This window comes from Chiloscyllium plagiosum, chromosome 23, assembly GCF_004010195.1.
Source record: "Chiloscyllium plagiosum isolate BGI_BamShark_2017 chromosome 23, ASM401019v2, whole genome shotgun sequence".
Lineage (NCBI taxonomy): Eukaryota > Metazoa > Chordata > Chondrichthyes > Orectolobiformes > Hemiscylliidae > Chiloscyllium > Chiloscyllium plagiosum.
The window spans coordinates 26,786,959-26,806,046 of record NC_057732.1 but is presented as its reverse complement, the minus strand read 5'-3'; positions in this window follow the sequence as shown (position 1 = coordinate 26,806,046).

Sequence of the window (19,088 nt, the reverse complement as noted above, 5' to 3'; positions counted from 1 at the left end):
AGACATCTTGTGCATATCACAAAATTTGTTGGTGTGCTTGTCTAACATGGCAATCACTGATTGATTTTGTGATCTGCCATGCATTGAATACCCATAAACCTTGCACTTTCCTGAAGGATTTATTTGATTTTGGCAACAATCTGGTAATCATCATGAGTCATTTTGACAGCATATTCCCTCAATGAGTATGAATACACAGAATACATGCCACATAACACAGGATCAGATGGAATTGCAACAGTGTGGTCACTTTGACACTTGTCAAACCCATGTAACGAGTGAGCAATTTCATTTGTAGATGCACTCTGGATCACATTTTTCCAGTATGTGTTTCTGTGGCTGACATACATTGATTAGTTGTGTGGGATCATGTTTAAATAATGACCTAAATCAGTCAGTGGTGAAAATAGCCTCTTCTATTCAGCAATCACAGCACAAGTTCAAGACAGCAACTGAGTTTCGAAATACAATTCTTACAAGGTCCCCTTTGTAAATAGTTCTTACATATATTAAAATTCCATTACTATGGTGTTACATTGTTTGGTCTATAGTACACAAAGATTTGAAGGGCTTCTGTCCTGAGAGACAGGAGATGGGTTAAACCATGCTAAATGCTGGCTGCTACTTTGGATGGGATTAAGAGTGTCTGTCCAGTCTGCTTGCATAATTAAGAGGTGTTTGTCCTTTTGTCTTTTAAATTAGTAAATGTTAGTAAAAAAAACTTGGCCTGTATGATCTAAATAAGTTAGAAATTGTACCTATATTTAATAAAATAAAAAAGGATATTAAACTGATTACTGCAGCTGGGTTGTGAGATTTATTCATTCATCATGCAATTTCATGGAAGTGCTGTTTTGTCAGTTAGATTTTTAAAGGGATAATGGCCCAATTAAAAGGTATTTAACTGGTACTTACTAATTGGGAAACTATACAGATCCAGGAGATGGCTGGTAAGAGCTGATTAATATTATAATATTTTGTGGAGATTTGATGGGGAGTACGCTACACTTACTCAGAGGTGAACACTACTTGTAGCAAGGGTTGATAAGGTGTGAAAATGCAGTTTGAAAGGGTTTTTGATTAGAAAAGGTTGTTTTTATATTTGCATAATAAGACATATGACAGAACCGCGGTTTATTGAATGAATGAATGAAATCGTGTTATAGTAAATAACGGGTTAGTAAAGGGTTATGAATGAATGAATGGGAACCCGGAATTAGTGAATATAGCAAGCTAGTGAGTGAGTTAATAAAGATAACCTGTAAAACAATATCTCACCGTTGCAATGCCTCTTCCTGATTTGTTGTAATTTTCATGCCAGTAAGCTTTAGCAAATTTGACACTGCATTTAAGCTTATATTGTAAAGGTTAGTAACATTTTCTTCAGAACTGGCTATCAAGATAGATAGCCCATTGGGTTTAGCTTGCCTGGCTACTCAACATGAACTTGTATTCTTGTAGTTTGAGTATCTAATGCTTTATTGTAGTAGGTGTTTGCTATTAAAATTATTGCACAAGGTTACTAGCATCCTATGGGCAGTTATTGATTTGAGTCTGCTTTCATACAAGAAGAGATGAAAGTGTAAGGTACCTCATGTGGTTGAGAGTGCTTCTTTATCTGTTGGTGAATAATACGGCTCTATGGGATGAACAGTTTGCTTGACTTTTCAATCATTGATGGAGCATCTGTCTTGTATTTCTACATCAGAACTGCATCTAAGCCAATAAGGCTAACATCCACAATTTGCTAAGTTATTTATCCTGAGTGGAATAGTATTTATGCATTTTGTTGACAGGCTTTCTTTGACCTGGTGTGCACCCTTTTTTTTAATGTAATCTAAACCACTCCTGCTTAGTGGTTTATTTTGTCATATTGTTCAGGACAACAAAAAAATGTAAGAGGTCAGGAATGAAGTGAACAGCCCCAGCAAGTCCAGCGTCTTGAATGCCTTCAACTCGCTATGGATCAAGTAATACTTCTGCACTGTTGAAAACATGAGAAAAGAATTCAATTCTACTTTCATTGTTGAAGGTAAAATACATTTACTAAGACTTAATAAACACATGAGGTGTGTTTCCAATTCATTTTCAATGTGACCACAGGTAAGAATATTGTCACGAATATTGCTTGTCTTCAAGTTTTTGAAGTGCAGGCTGAATCATACACTGAACCAGCTTTGTGATATCACCAGTGTTCAGTGTCAAGTGTCTTTCTCCTTGTATTTCATTTTATTGATCACATATCAATATGGTTCTCCTCCTTGGATTTCCTGATTTTTTTTAGATTAGATTCCCTACAATGTGGAAACAGGCCATTTGGCCCAACCAGTCAAACCGACCCTCCGAAGAGTAACCCACCCAGACCCACTTCCCTCTGACTAATGCACCTAACACTATGGGCAATTTAGCATGGCCAATTCACCTGACCTGCACATCTTTGGACTGTGGGACGAAACTAGAGCACCCAGAGGAAACCCACGCAGACACAGGGAGAAATTTCAAACTCCACACAGACAGTTGCCCAAGTTTGGAATCGAACCTGGGACCCTGGTGCTGTGAGGCAGCAGTGCTAACCACTGAGCCACCATGCCGCCCTATCTGTGTGAGAATGTGGTGCTGGAAAAGCGCAGCAGGTCAGGCAGCATCTGAGGAGCTGGAGAATCCTGATGAAGGGCTTATACCTGAAACGTTGATTTTCCTGCTCCTCGGATGCTGCCTGACCTGTTGTGCTTTTCCAGCACCACACTTTTGACTCTGATCTCCAGCACCTGCAGTCCTCACTTTCTCCAATTTCCTTTCCTGATTACCTGTATGGGCAAGATACTAGGGTGAACTTAGTGATATCTTTGTCAATAATCAAGGTCAAGTAGGTGCTGAAGAACTCAATGCTGAGACCTCTGAGCTGTAGGGTGCTTGTCTACTTTTGATTCTAGCATCTGTATTTTGTCTCTTTCCATGGAAAGTGACAAGTGCGTCACATTGTCAAACAAATATAGCTCTTAAGGCTAAAGGGATCAAAGGGTATGGGGAGAAAGCAGGAACAGGATATTGGGTTGGATCATCAGCCATGATCCTATTGAATGGCAGAGCAGGCTTAAAGGGCTGAATGGCCTACTCTTGCTCCTGTTTTCTGTGATTCAATGTTTAATGTGACATAGAATGCAATATTTATTCTTGTGTCTTTGAATGAGGCTCATGTTTCAGAAGTCCTGAGAACTTTCACTGCTCTGTCACTGTTTTAAGGGAAACTTCTCATATTGTTGGTTTATAGAGAGTGAGGCAATCCTGAAGTTTGTTGAAGGTTTTGTCTCTCACGGAATTGCTAAATGTTCCTGGCTGCATGAGAGTTTCTACATCCAAGCAGTCAGCTGTCAAACATGGCTGTTTGCTGTATCTGAAAGGGATCAGAAAGGTATATTCAGGCTCATCGTCCATGCCACAGTCTACATTCTCTCACCCGTTTGCCATGGTATGTGTGTGTAGCACTTCTCTGGTGGTATTGGTATGAGGAGTTGATTTTGCTGATTAATGACAAACACAAACAAAGTGGTTACCTTTTTCACAGGCTTTACAGTGTTTGACAGCAGCAAGGCATTCGGTTTGGCATGGATGCTCATCACTTCTGGCCAAGCCATAACTGTGGTTGTGGGCCTACTACTCTAGCTTTGTGGGTGGTTTCCTGGTGTATGATTGATAAACAGTGTCCACGGGAGTTGAACTTGGATTGTGTGCTCGTTGGATGCTGCCTGAACTGCTGTGCTCTTCCAGCACCACTGATCCAGAATCTGGTTTCCAGCATCTGCAGTCATTGTTTTTACCTCGTGTGAAAGTTACTGTTGGCTGCCTCGAATTTAGATGGTCCGGAACCAAAGGTTGTAGTGATCTTGGTGATTCCAACAGGCTGCCCCAGCTTTTTGGAGTGCTTTTCATTATACTGATTAGTGATTCATCATTCAGGCATTTGTCTTTTGACTTGGTTTTTGTGTTTTCACGTCACCAAAGTCACAATTTGTTCCTAGTTACATCAATTACATGCAATACAGGTCAATTGTCTTGTTTTCTTCGAAAAGGTTGGAAGATCATTCTTCCATTTTTCTCAGATGTGTGAATTAGGCTTTCAAACATTTCTTATGGAGTTGCAAATGTTTTCATCCAATGCAGGTAGAAATATCTGGAGCTAGACGCTCATAGTATTATTACCTTGTCTTGCTGATTTGCAGAGACAAAGAACCATGCCGCCTGCCTCGCTGGTCAGCAGTGCTCAGTGAGAGGTTTTGCTGTATGGCAGTGTGCAATGTCAACCTTACATCTGCACCATGGGCCAGCAGCAAACACACTGCATGTTCAGCAGGTAGGCAACTTTGTCCCAAAGCCTTAGTGGAGTAGACCTCACTTAAGCCAATGGAGGCAATTGCCAGTCAACAGATTCCAGCACACAAAGTCAAGGTCAGGCCGTAGTACTAGTCTAGCGGATGGGCCATGGTCAAACATCCGGTCAGGGTGTTCACAGATAGGCAGTATATGCATCTGCAGGCTGAGGAATAGGTCATGGCCCCATGTAATCCTGTGACTAATACTAATGGGGAACTGTACAGGCATCAATCAGTTAGGGTCACTACTTGTCTGGGGCTTTCACTCAAGAGGCTGGGCCATCCAGACAAAATAGGAGAAATTGAGGTGGTGGGTTGACAAGGGAGTTCACAGCCATGGCCAGGAGATGCAGGAACCTAAATTTGGGAGCTGTAAACTTGGGAGAATGAGGCGTGGCATTTGTGAAGGGGTCAACGATGTCTGTAAGGGGAGATACAGTAAAGCAATGCTGAAAATTCCTGAAAAGGAACAGGAAGTGACTTCACCACAGGAAATAACATCACCACAGGAAATAACATCACCAACCCAAAGAAACTCAAACATACAAACAGAAAGCATGAATTATCAGCATTGCTTCGCATGAGGTCCACTGAAGATGTTACCTAGTAAGGTAACAAAACGTCTGGAAATGAACCTTTCAGCTCAGCGAGCAAACCTACATTCAAAACCTCAACCTGAGCTACAAATCTTCTCAAAACTCACTAAGATATGGTAAAGCCTGGATGAGAATGAGGTCATTTGAAAGGGAGAAGGTCTTTCACAATCAACAGCACCCTGGCTTTAAGGTGAGGGCAGTAGGTGACCACACCTGGCATGGTTTCCTCACATGCCAGAGACTGCTGTCCCCTTCTAGTGTGCTGAGCATTTAAACCAAGCAATAAGGAAGCAAAAAGGCTGTGCCCACACTCAGAGTGGGCAACATCATGTGATGTGGGGTTCTTTTAGAGAGCATGAATGTCACAGACAGACCCAAGCACTGCACAACACAAATCTGCAGGCTCCCTAATGGATGGTTCCTGTGTGTTGTACCGTCCCCTATCCCAGACATTGTTGACTACTCTATTCAATGGCAATGCGTTTGTACACAGAGGCCAGGGAAAGAATAGGGATGTTTGGCCATGAGGGGCAAGGTTGTTCTGCAGAACCCATTGGCCTATATGTGCTCAGTTCAACTTACTTTCACATGCTGCAGCTGGGTCTCAGCATTGACATCAGCCCATTGCAACATCTTATATGGACATGAAGTTAGACATCATGCTGGCACAATTGCATTCAGCATGAGACACAAACTTGGCCTAATTTCTGCTCCTATGTCTTATGATCTTATGGAACTCAAGCAAGCCATGAACAATTATCAAAACATAAGTATTGATATACAGTGTGCCATCACCTGTGTCACCAGCGTGCTGTCAGATGGTTTTATTTCTTTCCTTTCACTATGGTTTTGTCTTGTACCAGTTTTTGTAATTGGGGTGAAGGGAGCCTGCTTAACAGTACAGTCAGTTGCTCTTGGAAGTTTGGTTAGGTGACCCTAGGGATGTTTGTGATTGTATATCCCAGACAGATTGAGGCATGCCAGAAGCATGTGAAATGTTGTTGGCTTGAACGTCCAAGGGTTCCTCCAAGGAGGTTAAATAGGAGGATCCAGCACATTTGGAGGGTCCTCAGAAGTAACGTCTAGAGTTTCTGTGTGTGATTCCTCCTTTGGCCTGGTGCCTTCAGGCTCCACTCTGTCTCCTGTTTTGGAACAGGCACCAGCTTTCCTGTCCCCTGGCTGCCAATCTGTCCATGGAGGCAGCCAGGTGATTGCATGCTTGAGGCAGCAGGGTCACTATTGAGTATGAGCCATCCTGCTGCTGCTGGACCATGAAGATTGTTGCTCCCCACAGATGTGCCTGACGGTCCTTGTGCATTCAGAGAGTGTTCATATTTGCTGACACCATGAGATCCTCTCCTGTCTGGGGCTGAGCTAGTAGCTGGTCTCCAACAGTGCTCTGAGTGACAGAGACCTGAAATCTTTCTTCTTTGGCTAGTTGTGGAGCTGTCACAATGAGGTGGTCACCAGCTTGTGCTCTCAGCCTTTTGAAGCCTGACATTCTGACTGATAAAGGGCTTTTGCCCGAAACGTTGATTTTCCTGCTCCGCGGATGCTGCCCGACCTGCTGTGCTTTTCCAGCACCACCCTAATCCACATTCTGACTAAAGTGTCAATCTCTGAGCTGGTGAGGGGTTGGAGAAGGCAGGCTTGTCAATGCCTCCTTTGATGCCTAGCAAATCTCTGTCCCCTCTGGGACCATGGCCAAACTAGCAAATGTGTCTCCCCTCTGGGACCATGAACAAACTAGCAAATCTGTATCCCCTCTGGGACTATGGCCAAACTAGCAAATCTCTGTCCCCTCTGGGACCATTGCCAAACTAGAAAATCTGTGGCCCCTCAGGGACCATGGCCAAACTAGCAAATCTGTGTCCCCTCTGGGACCATGGCCAAACTGGCAAATCTCTGTCCCCTCTGGGACTATGGCCAAAATAGCAAATCTCTGTCCCCTCTGGGACTATGGCCAAAATAGCAAATCTGTCTTCACTCTGGGACTATGGCCAAACTAGCAAATCTCTGTCCCCTCTGGGACTATGGCCAAACTAGCAAATCTGTATCCCCTCTGGGACCATGGCCAAACTGGCAAATGTCTGTCTCCTCTGGGACTATGGCCAAACTAGCAAATCTGTGTCCCCTCTGGAACTATGGCCAAAATAGCAAATCTGTGTCCCCTCTGGGACCATGGCCAAACTAGCAAATCTCTGTTCCCTTTGGACCAAGGCCAAACTAGCAAATCTGTATCCCCTCTGGGACTATGGCCAAACTAGCAAATCTCTGTCCCCTCTGGGACCATGGCCAAACTGGCAAATCTGTCTCCCCTCTGGGACTATGGCCAAACTAGCAAATCTGTGTCCCCTCAGGGACTATGGCCAAACTAGCAAATCTGTGTCCCCTCTGGGACTATGACCAAACTAGCAAATCTGTGTCCCCTTTGGGACTATGACCAAACTGGCAAATGTCTGTCTCCTCTGGGACTATGGCCAAACTAGCAAATCTGTGTCCCCTCTGGAACTATGGCCAAACTAGCAAATCTGTGTCCCCTCTGGGACTATGACCAAACTAGCAAATCTGTTTCTGGATTAGTGGTGCTGGAAGAGTACAGCACTTCATGCAGCATCCAAGGAGCTTCGAAATCGACGTTTCGGGCAAAAGCCCTTTATCAGAAAATCTGTGTCCCCTCTGGGACTATGGCCGAATGTAACTCCTGTAACTCACAAAGAAGAGAAGGTGTTGTTGGCAATGGTTAGAAATGGTGTGCAATGAATGTTAATGGTGATAGTTGCATTGGGATTTGCATGTGTCCGATTATTTTGCTGATAAAGTCAAGTTATTGGATATATTAGTAAACTTCAACATTTAATAATCTGGGATTAGAGACAAATCATCAACACTTGGTTGTTGGAATGTAACGTGATAGTTGCTGTGGATAACAAATAGTTGGCAGGGTATAGATGTTTCATAGTGAGTAAGGGCCATGATGTTGGGTGGCAGTTTACCCCTCTGACACTTTTCACCCTATTCTGGACTGTAATGAGAGGAATTGACTGAGATGAAAGCGGCTGCCACAGTTGTTAGTATTGAGGCAGCAGTCAATAGCTCATGTGGTGTCCCAAGTGAGTGAGTGGGCAGCACATAGGCCATGCAAGGGAAATGGTAGGGGGGTTGGGGGTGATGAGAGCTGAACGGAAGTGTTGCCTGCAATGGAAAGAATGGCGCAACATGAGCCTTCCTAGGAGGTGCGTGCAGATGCAGAGGCAACATGAGGGGGAGGTAGCTGTTCGAAGAGTGTAGCATTTACCCTGGCACAGCAGAGAATAGGTTATTGACCTGCTTCATGCATGCTGATCATTGCTGCAGACTGTAAATGTGCCACTGACCTGGCTGCAACCATGCACCAGGCTGCCAGGTTGACTTCCTCTGTTGGTCCTCTGGGATGAGGATAGGCCTCCTCTGGACCGCCGCATCAACCAGAACCTCTAGGTCCCTCTGGAAGAGTCACAGCACTGTTTCCCCCTTCTCAGACAATTTTGGAATGACTCTCCTTGGATAAGGAGGACAGTTTTGGAATACGCGTGCTCATCCAGGTGAGTAGCAGCCTTTTAAAGATGGTATGATTGCCAGAGATGTCAGTCTTTCAGTAGATAGCCATTGAGTGGCAGGTTCTTCTGGGAACAGCAGTTGGTATGATGGGGCTACAGTCAGTTGACATATGGTGGGGTAGATTACTAATGAGATGTGATGAGAAAATGTGCTCAGCCTGGTGGAGAGAAACCCACTGGGAAACTCAACCAAACTAACATTTAGCCAAAAAAAGTCTTAAGATTCCATCTGTATGTTGGATTGGCTACTTCTGCATTCCAGGTTCCATCTCATAATTCCAAAACTAAAGACAAATAAAATAATTTGTAAAACTAACAGTTGCGGGTGTGTATTCAACTGCAGACATGATGCCATGGTGAGCTAAACCAGTTGCTGAAATCAGAAAATTGTGTTCAACTTTTTAAAAGATAAATGCAGTAAAATATCATGTGGTGTCATTTTAATATGTACTTCCTTTGAAATATTTTCCTAATCTTAAACAATTGTTACAATTTACCACATAGTCAAATATAAAGCATTTGAACTGGTTCTTGATGGTTTATTTTCTGACAACCTAGTGTTGGTGATGTGTCTAATCCTAGATTATAAAATGTTTAGGTTTACTAATATATCCAATACCTTGACTTTACCAGTAGAATAATTGCACACATGCAAATTCTGGTGGCAAACCATTTATCAACATCTTTCCAACATACTTGATGATAAAATGGCTTTCTGCTCTTTGGATTCAGCTCTATGAATGTCTAAATACTTTGATACAATACAAGATCAAGACTAAATTTGCGGGTTTGGCTTATATGACCTTTGTGCTTAATTCAGAAACATAAATCTGTTCGTTTGATCTCCCTGTGTTACATCATGACAATACATTAAAATGTTTTCAAGAGTTCATAAGTTAAATGAGTGCTGCAACAGCTTGTAATCTTGCTGGTATCAGTTGCAGCAAGGGATTGCTTACAGAGGATAAGGTTATTACTGGTGACCTAAGGTGAAGGCTGTCTATGAAAATGTGACCACTGTTTGATGACTTGTCATTAATTTGACAAATGAGTTGATGTTGCACTTTTATTTCTTGGTGTTAAGGTGACTATGTGTCTTTTGGTCAGTGGCTCAATACGACTAAATGAAGTGAAATAACAGTCTGAAGGGCAAAATTAAATGGTCAGTGAGAGGAGTAAAACTGAGCAGATGTGTCTTTCTAATAGATGCTGACCTTTGACATTTTAGAGGTCATGCTTCATTGAAACCATGTGGATTAGGCTGGGCCAAGTGTATAGATTGTGAAAGTTTTGTTTTAAAAACTCATAGCTTTCCAGTAGAGCTAATACAGCTTAAAACAAATGCAATTAGACATCTGGCATCCGGCAGTTATATCATTAGTGGTTTTGACAATCTTTATCCAGCTTACAATAATGGTTTTAAAGGCTTTTTAAAACCTTGTATGAGTATTTCATGGAACTGTAAACTTTTGAAGTGTTGGAATTAATACCACAAGATTGGAGGATTTGGGAAATCTTTGCATAACCCAGTAAAGACTACTTCTTTCTCACTGACCAAGGTGCTACCTGCCAAATAGGGCTGAGAGCATGTATCCTGTGATCTGTTGTATCCCTGATTCCTGTGATGTAAAAGCTACGGCCAGCTTCAAAAGTCCAAAATGGCAATCTCTCCAGTTTGCAGCAGATAATGGGGTTCTTGTGAAGGTACATAGTCATTTAAAATAGTTGTAGGTTACCACTTTTTTGATGTCTTGAAAGATACATACAGCAGTTATCACTAATTCATACTAAATCCCAGTTTTAGTGAATTGGCTGCACTGAATCATGAGGTGTGGGAGAAAGAGAGAGGGATAGGGATGATTCTGTGAGTTGAAAAGAAAAAGGCTGTTGAGGTTCCTGCCGTGAGTTATATAGTCAGCCTTGCTTTAGTATGCTTTAGCTTGAAGGCAACACAGAAGTTTAATAACTTCCTACAGCTTCTGTAGGTTAGCTCCACTCCGGCGGGGTGTTTGTCAGTAGTGAGGTAAAGCATTGCAGCGAGGTAGATCAGGAACAGTGTTGAGGTGATGATACAGCCCTGCTTGACACAGGTCTGAACGAGGAATAGGTCAGGGTTGAGCCCTTTGCTGTTATGCTTGTGTATGTGCAATCTCTGAGGATGTTCTCCAGACCATCATCAGCACCTTTACGGAGACATATAAGAACATGGGTCTGATCCTGAACATCTGCAAGATGAAGGCAACATGACCTGACAGAGTGGAGCAAACCTCCGATCATCAAGATCCATGGGAAGTTGTAGAGAGATTGTTGACCACTTTCAAAACCTCAGGAGTGTTCTGTCGACCAAAGCAGCCATCCGTGAAGAGATCCAGCATTGTGCTAGCACAGCCTTAGGCTGCCTCATGAAAAAGGTGTTTGAGGATAACAACATCAGATCCCATACCAAGCTCATGGTTTACAGAGCTGTGTTGGTTCCCACCCTGCTATATGGCTCTGAGATGTGGACTGCCTACAGCAGACAGCTATAGGCACTGGAGCAGTAGCGCCAATGCTGCTTGCACAAGATCCTGCAAATCTGCTGGGAAGACAGATGCACCAACACAAGCATCCTTGACCAGGCCAACATCCCCAGCATCGAAGCACTGACCTCCCCCTTGATTGCCTGTGATGGACTGGACATGTCGTCTGCAGAACTAACACGAGACTCCCCAAGCAGTTGCTGTACTCCCAGCTCCAAAATGGCCTCAGGTGGACAGAGGAAGAGCTTCAGTGATAACCTTAAAACCTCACTGGTGAAGTGCAGCATTCCCATTGACACCTGGGAATCACTGACCCAAGACTGTCCAAAATGGGGGAGGAGCATCCAGGAAGGTGTTGAGCACCTCAGCACTCGCCGTTAGGAAAGAGCAGAAGCCAGAGGGAATCAATGAAAGGCACATGCTACTACATCCACATCCCACCCACCCCTTCCCATGACCACCTTCTGCCCAAATGTAACAGAGCCTTTGGAAGCCCCATCGGTCTGTACAGTCACCTACAGACTCACCCTGAGAGTGGAAGAGACTCATTCTCAGATGCGAAGGATTACCATTGATGATGATGATGATGATGATTATGCTTTGGTGGATGTTGATGTGCTCATGCCTATGTAAAGTGTGCAAATCCATTGAGACTTCTACATTAAGAGTAGAAATATAGCAGAGAACAGGACAGGCCTGGAACCAAATTTGAACACGAACATATGAAAGGCTGGGTGGAGAAATTAATCACAGGCATGTGAAAATTATATAGATTATATATGTTCATGTTCCAGAAAAAAAAGACTGGAATGAATTATTTGAGTGTAATACAACCCTCAACTGTATTAAAGTTTCAACACTGTCGAAGCACCCAAGTAGCATTACACCATGTAACAAATTCCAGATCAATTGCTCTTCTCAGCATCTGCAAGGAAAATCTGCAAGTGTGGGCAGCACAGTGGTTAGCACTGCTACCTCACACTGCCAGAGACCTGGGTTCAATTCCCACCTCAGGTGACTGACTGTGTGGAGTTTGCATATTCTTCCTGTGTCTGTGTGGGTTTCCTCCCGCAGTCCAAAAATGTGCAGGTTAGGTGAATTGGCCCGTAGTGTTTGGTGTAGGGGAATGGGTCTGGGTGGGTGTGCTTTGGTGGGTTGGTGTGGACTTGTTGGGCCGAAGGGCCTGTTTCCACACTGTAAGTAATCTAGGACAGAAAATATTTACCCAATGCCACATCTAATGTAGTAATTCTTGTTTAAATTATATTTCCTTTCAAAGGAGCCGTTCAGTTCAAAAATTATTATTAGGAGCAAGATCTCAGTGAGTAAATCACAAGTATCATCCTGCCTTTAGAGTACTGTTAAAATGTGTGAGTGAGTGAGAAGGCGTTACACCCTCTAGATTTAAATTGTTTCATACTTATAGATATTTTCTTTTCCTGAGATAAATATCCTTTAAGATACATAAGTATATACCTGCATCATAATTTGCTATGATTCAATTCTTGATGTTTTTAAAGTACCTAAGCAATGGATGATTTTTGAAAACGAAATTATCATTGCTTCATAAGCTATATTTGACTTAAAGGGACTCTTAGGATATTAGCTTAGTTTGACTTTATGCAGTAATTTGTAGAAACTTAGTCATTGTTATTCGTAGAGAGGGATGAATAAGTTCCTCTGCTTTTACTCCTGCTTTTGGTATATCAGAGCTTGGCATCTTTTTAAAATTTGTGCATTTCCTAATTCAACATGTACTTGACTATGCATAAAGCTATGAAGCAACAACCCAACCAGGTCTCTTGACTTGGCAGGAAATGAAGTTGTTTTATTATTGAACAAAACATTCAGTTAAAAGTCCATTCATTGATAGAAATTCTCAAAATCCTGTGGGGTCTGGACGCAGTGGATAGAGATAAATTGTATCCACTTGTAAAAATATCAAGAATGAGAGGGCACCTACTTAAAGTAATTTGCTGTGGAAGTGAATGCAATGTGAAAACAAAATCCTTTTTCACATAGTGAGCAGTTAGGGTCAGCATTGCATCCTGGGGTGTAGTGGTAATGTCACTGGACCAGTCATCTAGAATCCTAAGTTAATGTTCTGGGGATATCACCATGACATGTGGTAAAATTTGAATTCAATCTGCAATAAAATAAGCTAGCTTAATAGTGACTATTTAAACATTGTCGATTGTTATAAAAACTCATCTGGTTCACTAATGTCCTATCGGGAAGGAAATCTGCCAAGCTTACATGGTCTGGCCTACATGCAACTCCAGACCCACACATTGTGGCTGACTCTTAACTAACCTCTGGGCAATTAGGGATGGGCAATAAATGCTGGCATGGCCAGAGACATCCACATCCTGTGAATAAATTAAAAATAGAGGAATTGTCTCCGAGATTTTTGGACGATTATTGGACGAATATAAGCAACAATGAGTAGGACTCCCAAGAAAAGTCAGGACATTATCCCCTATACATACTGATCTTTTAGACAGCCAGTGTAGTGCTCTGAATAATGCTCTGAATACTCTCTCTCACACACACAATCCAGTAGAACATGTTATAGCAATGTCGGGGAGGATAGAGAAACTGATAACAAATTAAAGTCCATAGATGAAACAATGATGAGCTCTGATGTTATTTCTATCATCTGGATGACCAATGTTATTGCAACCATTGTAAGCTGGTTGTTCTTCTGGAAAAAATATCTTTCGAAACTGGAATCAGGTCTTTTCCCAGTGTAGGTGCAATGGCACTTGAAATTATCTTTTAAATTTTCTATCTCTGTGATGATTTCAAGCTTGTCACAGAGACAAGATTAGAGTTTTATAAAATTGTTGAGAAAGGGACAATTGTTACTTATTCTATCCTGCAGACCTTGTTATTACTCCCTTCTGTGACTAATAGACAAACGTAAAATCACAGCTTTTCAAAAGGGGAGTTTTGATCATGTGATTGCTGACTATTGGCACACAATGGAAGCAATCCATATTAATGAAAGCACCTCAATCATCCATTGTCAAAGCTATCAAGATGCCATTGAAACTGAAGGTAGACCCCAACTTTATTGCATTGTGTGTTTTAGTAATGTTCCTTTATTTTCTCTGACTATTTCTGCAGATAAATTGTTTGATCCTTGTTGTCAGTTTCAGCTGTCTTTGTTCAAATCAGATCCTTAGTAATATTATTTAGACATGCATTTTGTAATTCTGTATGTATAGGTCAGGTAGCTTCTGTAGCCATTTTATAACAGAATGTCCTGGCTCATTTCAAGGTGTTTTCTTTAAAATAAAAATTACAGGTATGAAATCATTCAATGAAACTTAAAGATTAATAATCCGTCTATTACAACTTCACGAAACTGTGCACAAGTTGGCTACCATCTTTCTTACAATAGGACAGAGACTATGTTCCAAAAGTATTTGATTGGCAGTAAAACATGTTTGCATGTCTTGAACTTATCAAATGCTATCAAAATAATGACAAGAGTAATGGCGATCTTCATTATTCAAGTCCAAAATGTAATATTAGGTAAGGGCAGATGTCTGATAGAACTTAGAAATAGCCCAGTTGCTGGCAGAAATATGCCATTTCATTATTAGCTTCACAAAAAGGAAGATCACTGCCTTCTTTCTCATTCACATGCATCGAGCATCATTTTAGCTCACTCAAAACGTGTTCACTTGCCCCGAGTCAAAATGAGGCCCACTGGGTGATGGAAAATTATTGTCCTTGCACAGTTTAAACATCCTTTTTACCCTCTGATATATGAAATACTGTAATTAATCTTTCTTACACTGAGATTAATTATCTTGTTAATTATCCAGTATAGGCTTACGTTCTTCTGACATATTTCCAGGTTCAGACCTTCTGTCGCACATTTCATAATTCTTCAATCCAATTGGTTAAGAAGATGCAGAATTGCTTGCCCTGTAAGTCAGAGTCCAGATACCCTGTAGAGGGCACTGTACTGTGTCTAGCTCTCCACAACTTGCTGCAGAAAAATAATAGTCGATATTAAATAGACAAGGAGAATCTCATCACTGATGAACATCATTCATTAGCCAATCATTCATTTCTTTCTTTCTTTCTTTCTCTCTCTCTTTCTTTCTCTCTTTCTTTTTCTTTCTTTCTCTCTCTTTCTTTCTCTTTCTTTCTCTCTTTCTTTTTCTCTCTCTCTCTCTCTTTCTTTCTCTCTTTCTCTCTCTTTCCTTCTTTCTCTCTTTCCTTCTTTCGTTCTTTCTCTCTCTCTGTTTTTCTTTCTCTTTTTCTCTGTTGCTCTCTCTCTCTCATTTATTCTTTTGTGCTGGTGAATGGAAAATTTCCTTTTCTTTGAAGTAAGCAACCTTCAAAAAACCAAACATTGTGAAAGGATGTTTTCCAATCTACATACTCATTACAACATACTGATAACAGATTGACTAAACCAATCAATATCACACTCCCCTGTGTAACAGATTAGATTGGTTTTCATTTCTGCAACAAAGTCTCTTTTCAGTTCAAGTCGTTATCTTCAAAGTATTTTTTGTGAAATAAAGTGACTGCACATGTATTTTATGTCAAAGGTTGGAAGTCACAAGGTTTAATGTAATAGAAAAGGTTTTCAATAAAATCAGTCATTCAGCCGCGCTCTAGTGACCTAGAATATCCTTCTCCCAGCAAATGTATCCTCTTATATTTTGATTCTTCTTGTTGACCTTTCTTCTTACAGTTTTTGATAATTGCATTTGTACTGTGAGTGTACTGTCAACGATTTTTGACTTCCTGGACGTTCCTTCCTATAGCCTCTATAGTTACCCAGCCTTGGGCCATTTCCTCCCTGTCCATCTGTACCCAAGCTCTGCTCATTGCCACCTGCTTCCTGTCCAACTGCTTTATCTCTGACCACTTCACCTCTTGTTTATTGCTCATGTTTTCACTCTTTTGTGTAGAGTTTCTGCTCACTCTTTCTAGTTTCTCTTCCGCATCGAAATTCCATACTCGTCCCTTCTTACTTTACTTGCTCCTTCTTATTCTTTTGTTTTATTCTTTCAAATGAGGTAAAATGAAGTTACCTATAACTTTTCTAATGGTGTAACTGAAAAATAACCAGCGTGGAGTACACTTAAGAAATAATAAACTCCAAGTCTTATTTCTCACCTACATTTCCATGCTGTGGTATTTTGTACTCTTGACTTCCCAGGCATAAGACTGTTTATCAGCAACATGGATCATCCTCACACCTAAAATATCCACAAGTACCATTCTAGTGACATCACAAGTGCAAATTACATCATTTTTTTTAGTTTGATTTTCCATTTAATGATTTTCCATTTAATAAGTTGCCAGATCCATGAGTAAAAATGGTTTGAGTTATTTGTTCCTATAACATTACACTGTATACTACTCAACACTAGATAAATAAGTTGCATAAATTTTATTGGTTTAATTGCTTTTACTCTTTAGGGTACGTTTTGGATGGAAGTAAAAGATCAGGTTAGATCTCAATTACTTGGAACAACAGTCTTTCATAATGCAAAGTGGCTGAACACTATAAAGAGACATCAGCTGCAAGAGAGAGATTACCAAAGTTCATTTTCTTTATGTCAAGCAATATCTCTGATTGGAATAATTAACCTTCTATTTTAATGTTGTTGGTGTACTATTCAATAATTTATGACCGTTTTAATTAAACATGTGGATAACAATTTAGTAAGCTGCACCTAGCAAGACTCTACTTCTTTCATTCTGCAAAAGAAGATGAAAACATGTCTTTTAAAATTTTGATTGCCTTTTGAGAAAAGTTCAAAACAGAAAATTATTACACCAAAAAGAATTATATATGGAAATCTGTTTTGGAGGTGTGTGCCTTATTCTCATTAAAATAAAAGTATTTAAAATGTTGACAATGTTAGTTTCTTGAGCCATTGTTTATTTTTCAACAAGTGAAGGGGCCAAAGACACAGTAATCATTAGTAACTGACCAGCGTGGGATAATGTTGACAAAGTCTGTGAGACTTTTTCAACAGAAAACTGTGGTTGTATTACTGTAATATCTCTATCAGAAATATTATCTGACAGATAAGTAAATAAATTAATGATTTAATGTGTAATTATGTCAAAGAGAAAACAGATATTCATATTATACCATTTGTCATGATTTTAGTACATGCTTTATGGACAAGAAATACTGTTGAAGTGTAACCACTGGTGCCTGAGGAAACACCACTGTCACTTTGAACACAAGCACCCCCACTCTGATACTATACTTCAGACACGTAAGTAAAATAGCTTACAATCTTGAATGAGTAAAAACCAACATCATGTCTTCCTCAAGGGCTCTGTAATAATGTTTGTTATATAAATGTAACCTACAGCTTGTTGAGAACATTCACTCCATTATATATATTTTCAACTCCAAGAGATTATTTTAGTTCGACAATGAACGCTTTTGCTTGACCACACTCGGCTAAAGTAGCAGCTAACATTTTTGTATGTAGGAACACATACGATATAGTGACTTGGCATGCCCATACTATTTCAATGCTATTATGAGATATTTTTCACTTACCTGCATAGGGCAGAAGGGGCCTTATCTTAACACCTCCAATTGTGCCTTCCCCCAGCACAGTTTGGGAGTGTCAGCCTGGATTATGTACTTAAGTCTCTGCAGTGAGAATTAAACCTGTGACCTTCTGACTCAGCCAAGAAACTATGGAAGTCCCAAATTTGATTTGTGGTTATCTGATTTCAGTGAAGGTAACAACAAGGACACTTAAATTAGCCTGCCTACCTCAGGCTAAAAGTGCGAATCAACAACTATGGTTGTCACTCCTGATTGCTGTCCAGTGAACTCATCTAGAAAATACATGGTTAGACATCAGTTGAGACAAGATTGGGCTTGGCAGTGTTGACCAAGATGAAAAATCACCAGAAGTAAAATTTAAAACCATTTAATATAAATGAATACAGAAGAACGAAAAGGAAATCCAGAACATTCTGTCTTTCTGTGAAACACTAAAAAGTATTTCCAAAAGCGACAGGTACTGGAAATTGGAAATAAAAGAAAGAAATGCTGGCAAAGCTCATCAAGTCTGGCAGTATCTGTGAAAACAATATGAGTTGCCATTTTAAATCAATGATCTTCCATCAGACTTGCGTTTACAACATTTTTCATTAGGAGTTCTGATCAATATTTTTCCTTTATATTTCACGGGATATGGGATTCACCAGCATTTGTTGCCCATTCCTAACTGTCCTGGTATTGAATGGTTTACCAGGCAGATGGTAGATTTCCTTTGCTAAAGGAGAGGAATAAACCAGGTAGGTTTTTAATAACACGCAACAACAGTTGTCATTGTCTCGATCGCTGAAACTACTCTTATATTCCAGATTTATTCAATGAATTTAAATTCCACAACTGCTATGGTGGAATATGAACTCATTCTCATATAATGTTAGTCTGCACCCCTGAATTACTAACCCAGAGACATTAACACTATGCCATCATCTTGTAATCATTTAGAGTCATAGAGTCATAGAGATGTACAGCATGAAAACAGACGCTCCGGTCCAACACGTCCATGCTGACCAGATAACCCAACCCAATCTAGTCCCACCTGCCAGTACCCGGCCCATATCCCTCCAAACCCTTCCTATCCATATACCCATCCAAATGCCTCTTAAATGTTGCAATTGTACCAGCCTCCACCACATTCTCTGGCAGCTCATTCCATACACATACCACCCTCTGCATGAAAAAGTTGCCTCTTAGGTCTCTTTTATATCTTTCCCCACTCACCCTAAACTTATACTCTCTAGTTCTGGACTTCCCGACCCCAGGGAAAATACTTTGTCTATCCACGCCCCTCAGAATTTTGTAAACCTCTATAAGGTCACCCCTCAGCCTCCGATGCTCCAGGGAAAACAGCTCCAGCCTGTTCAGCTTCTCTCTGTAGCTCAGATCCTCCAACCCTGGCAACATCCTTGTAAATCTTTTCTGAACCCTTTCAAGTT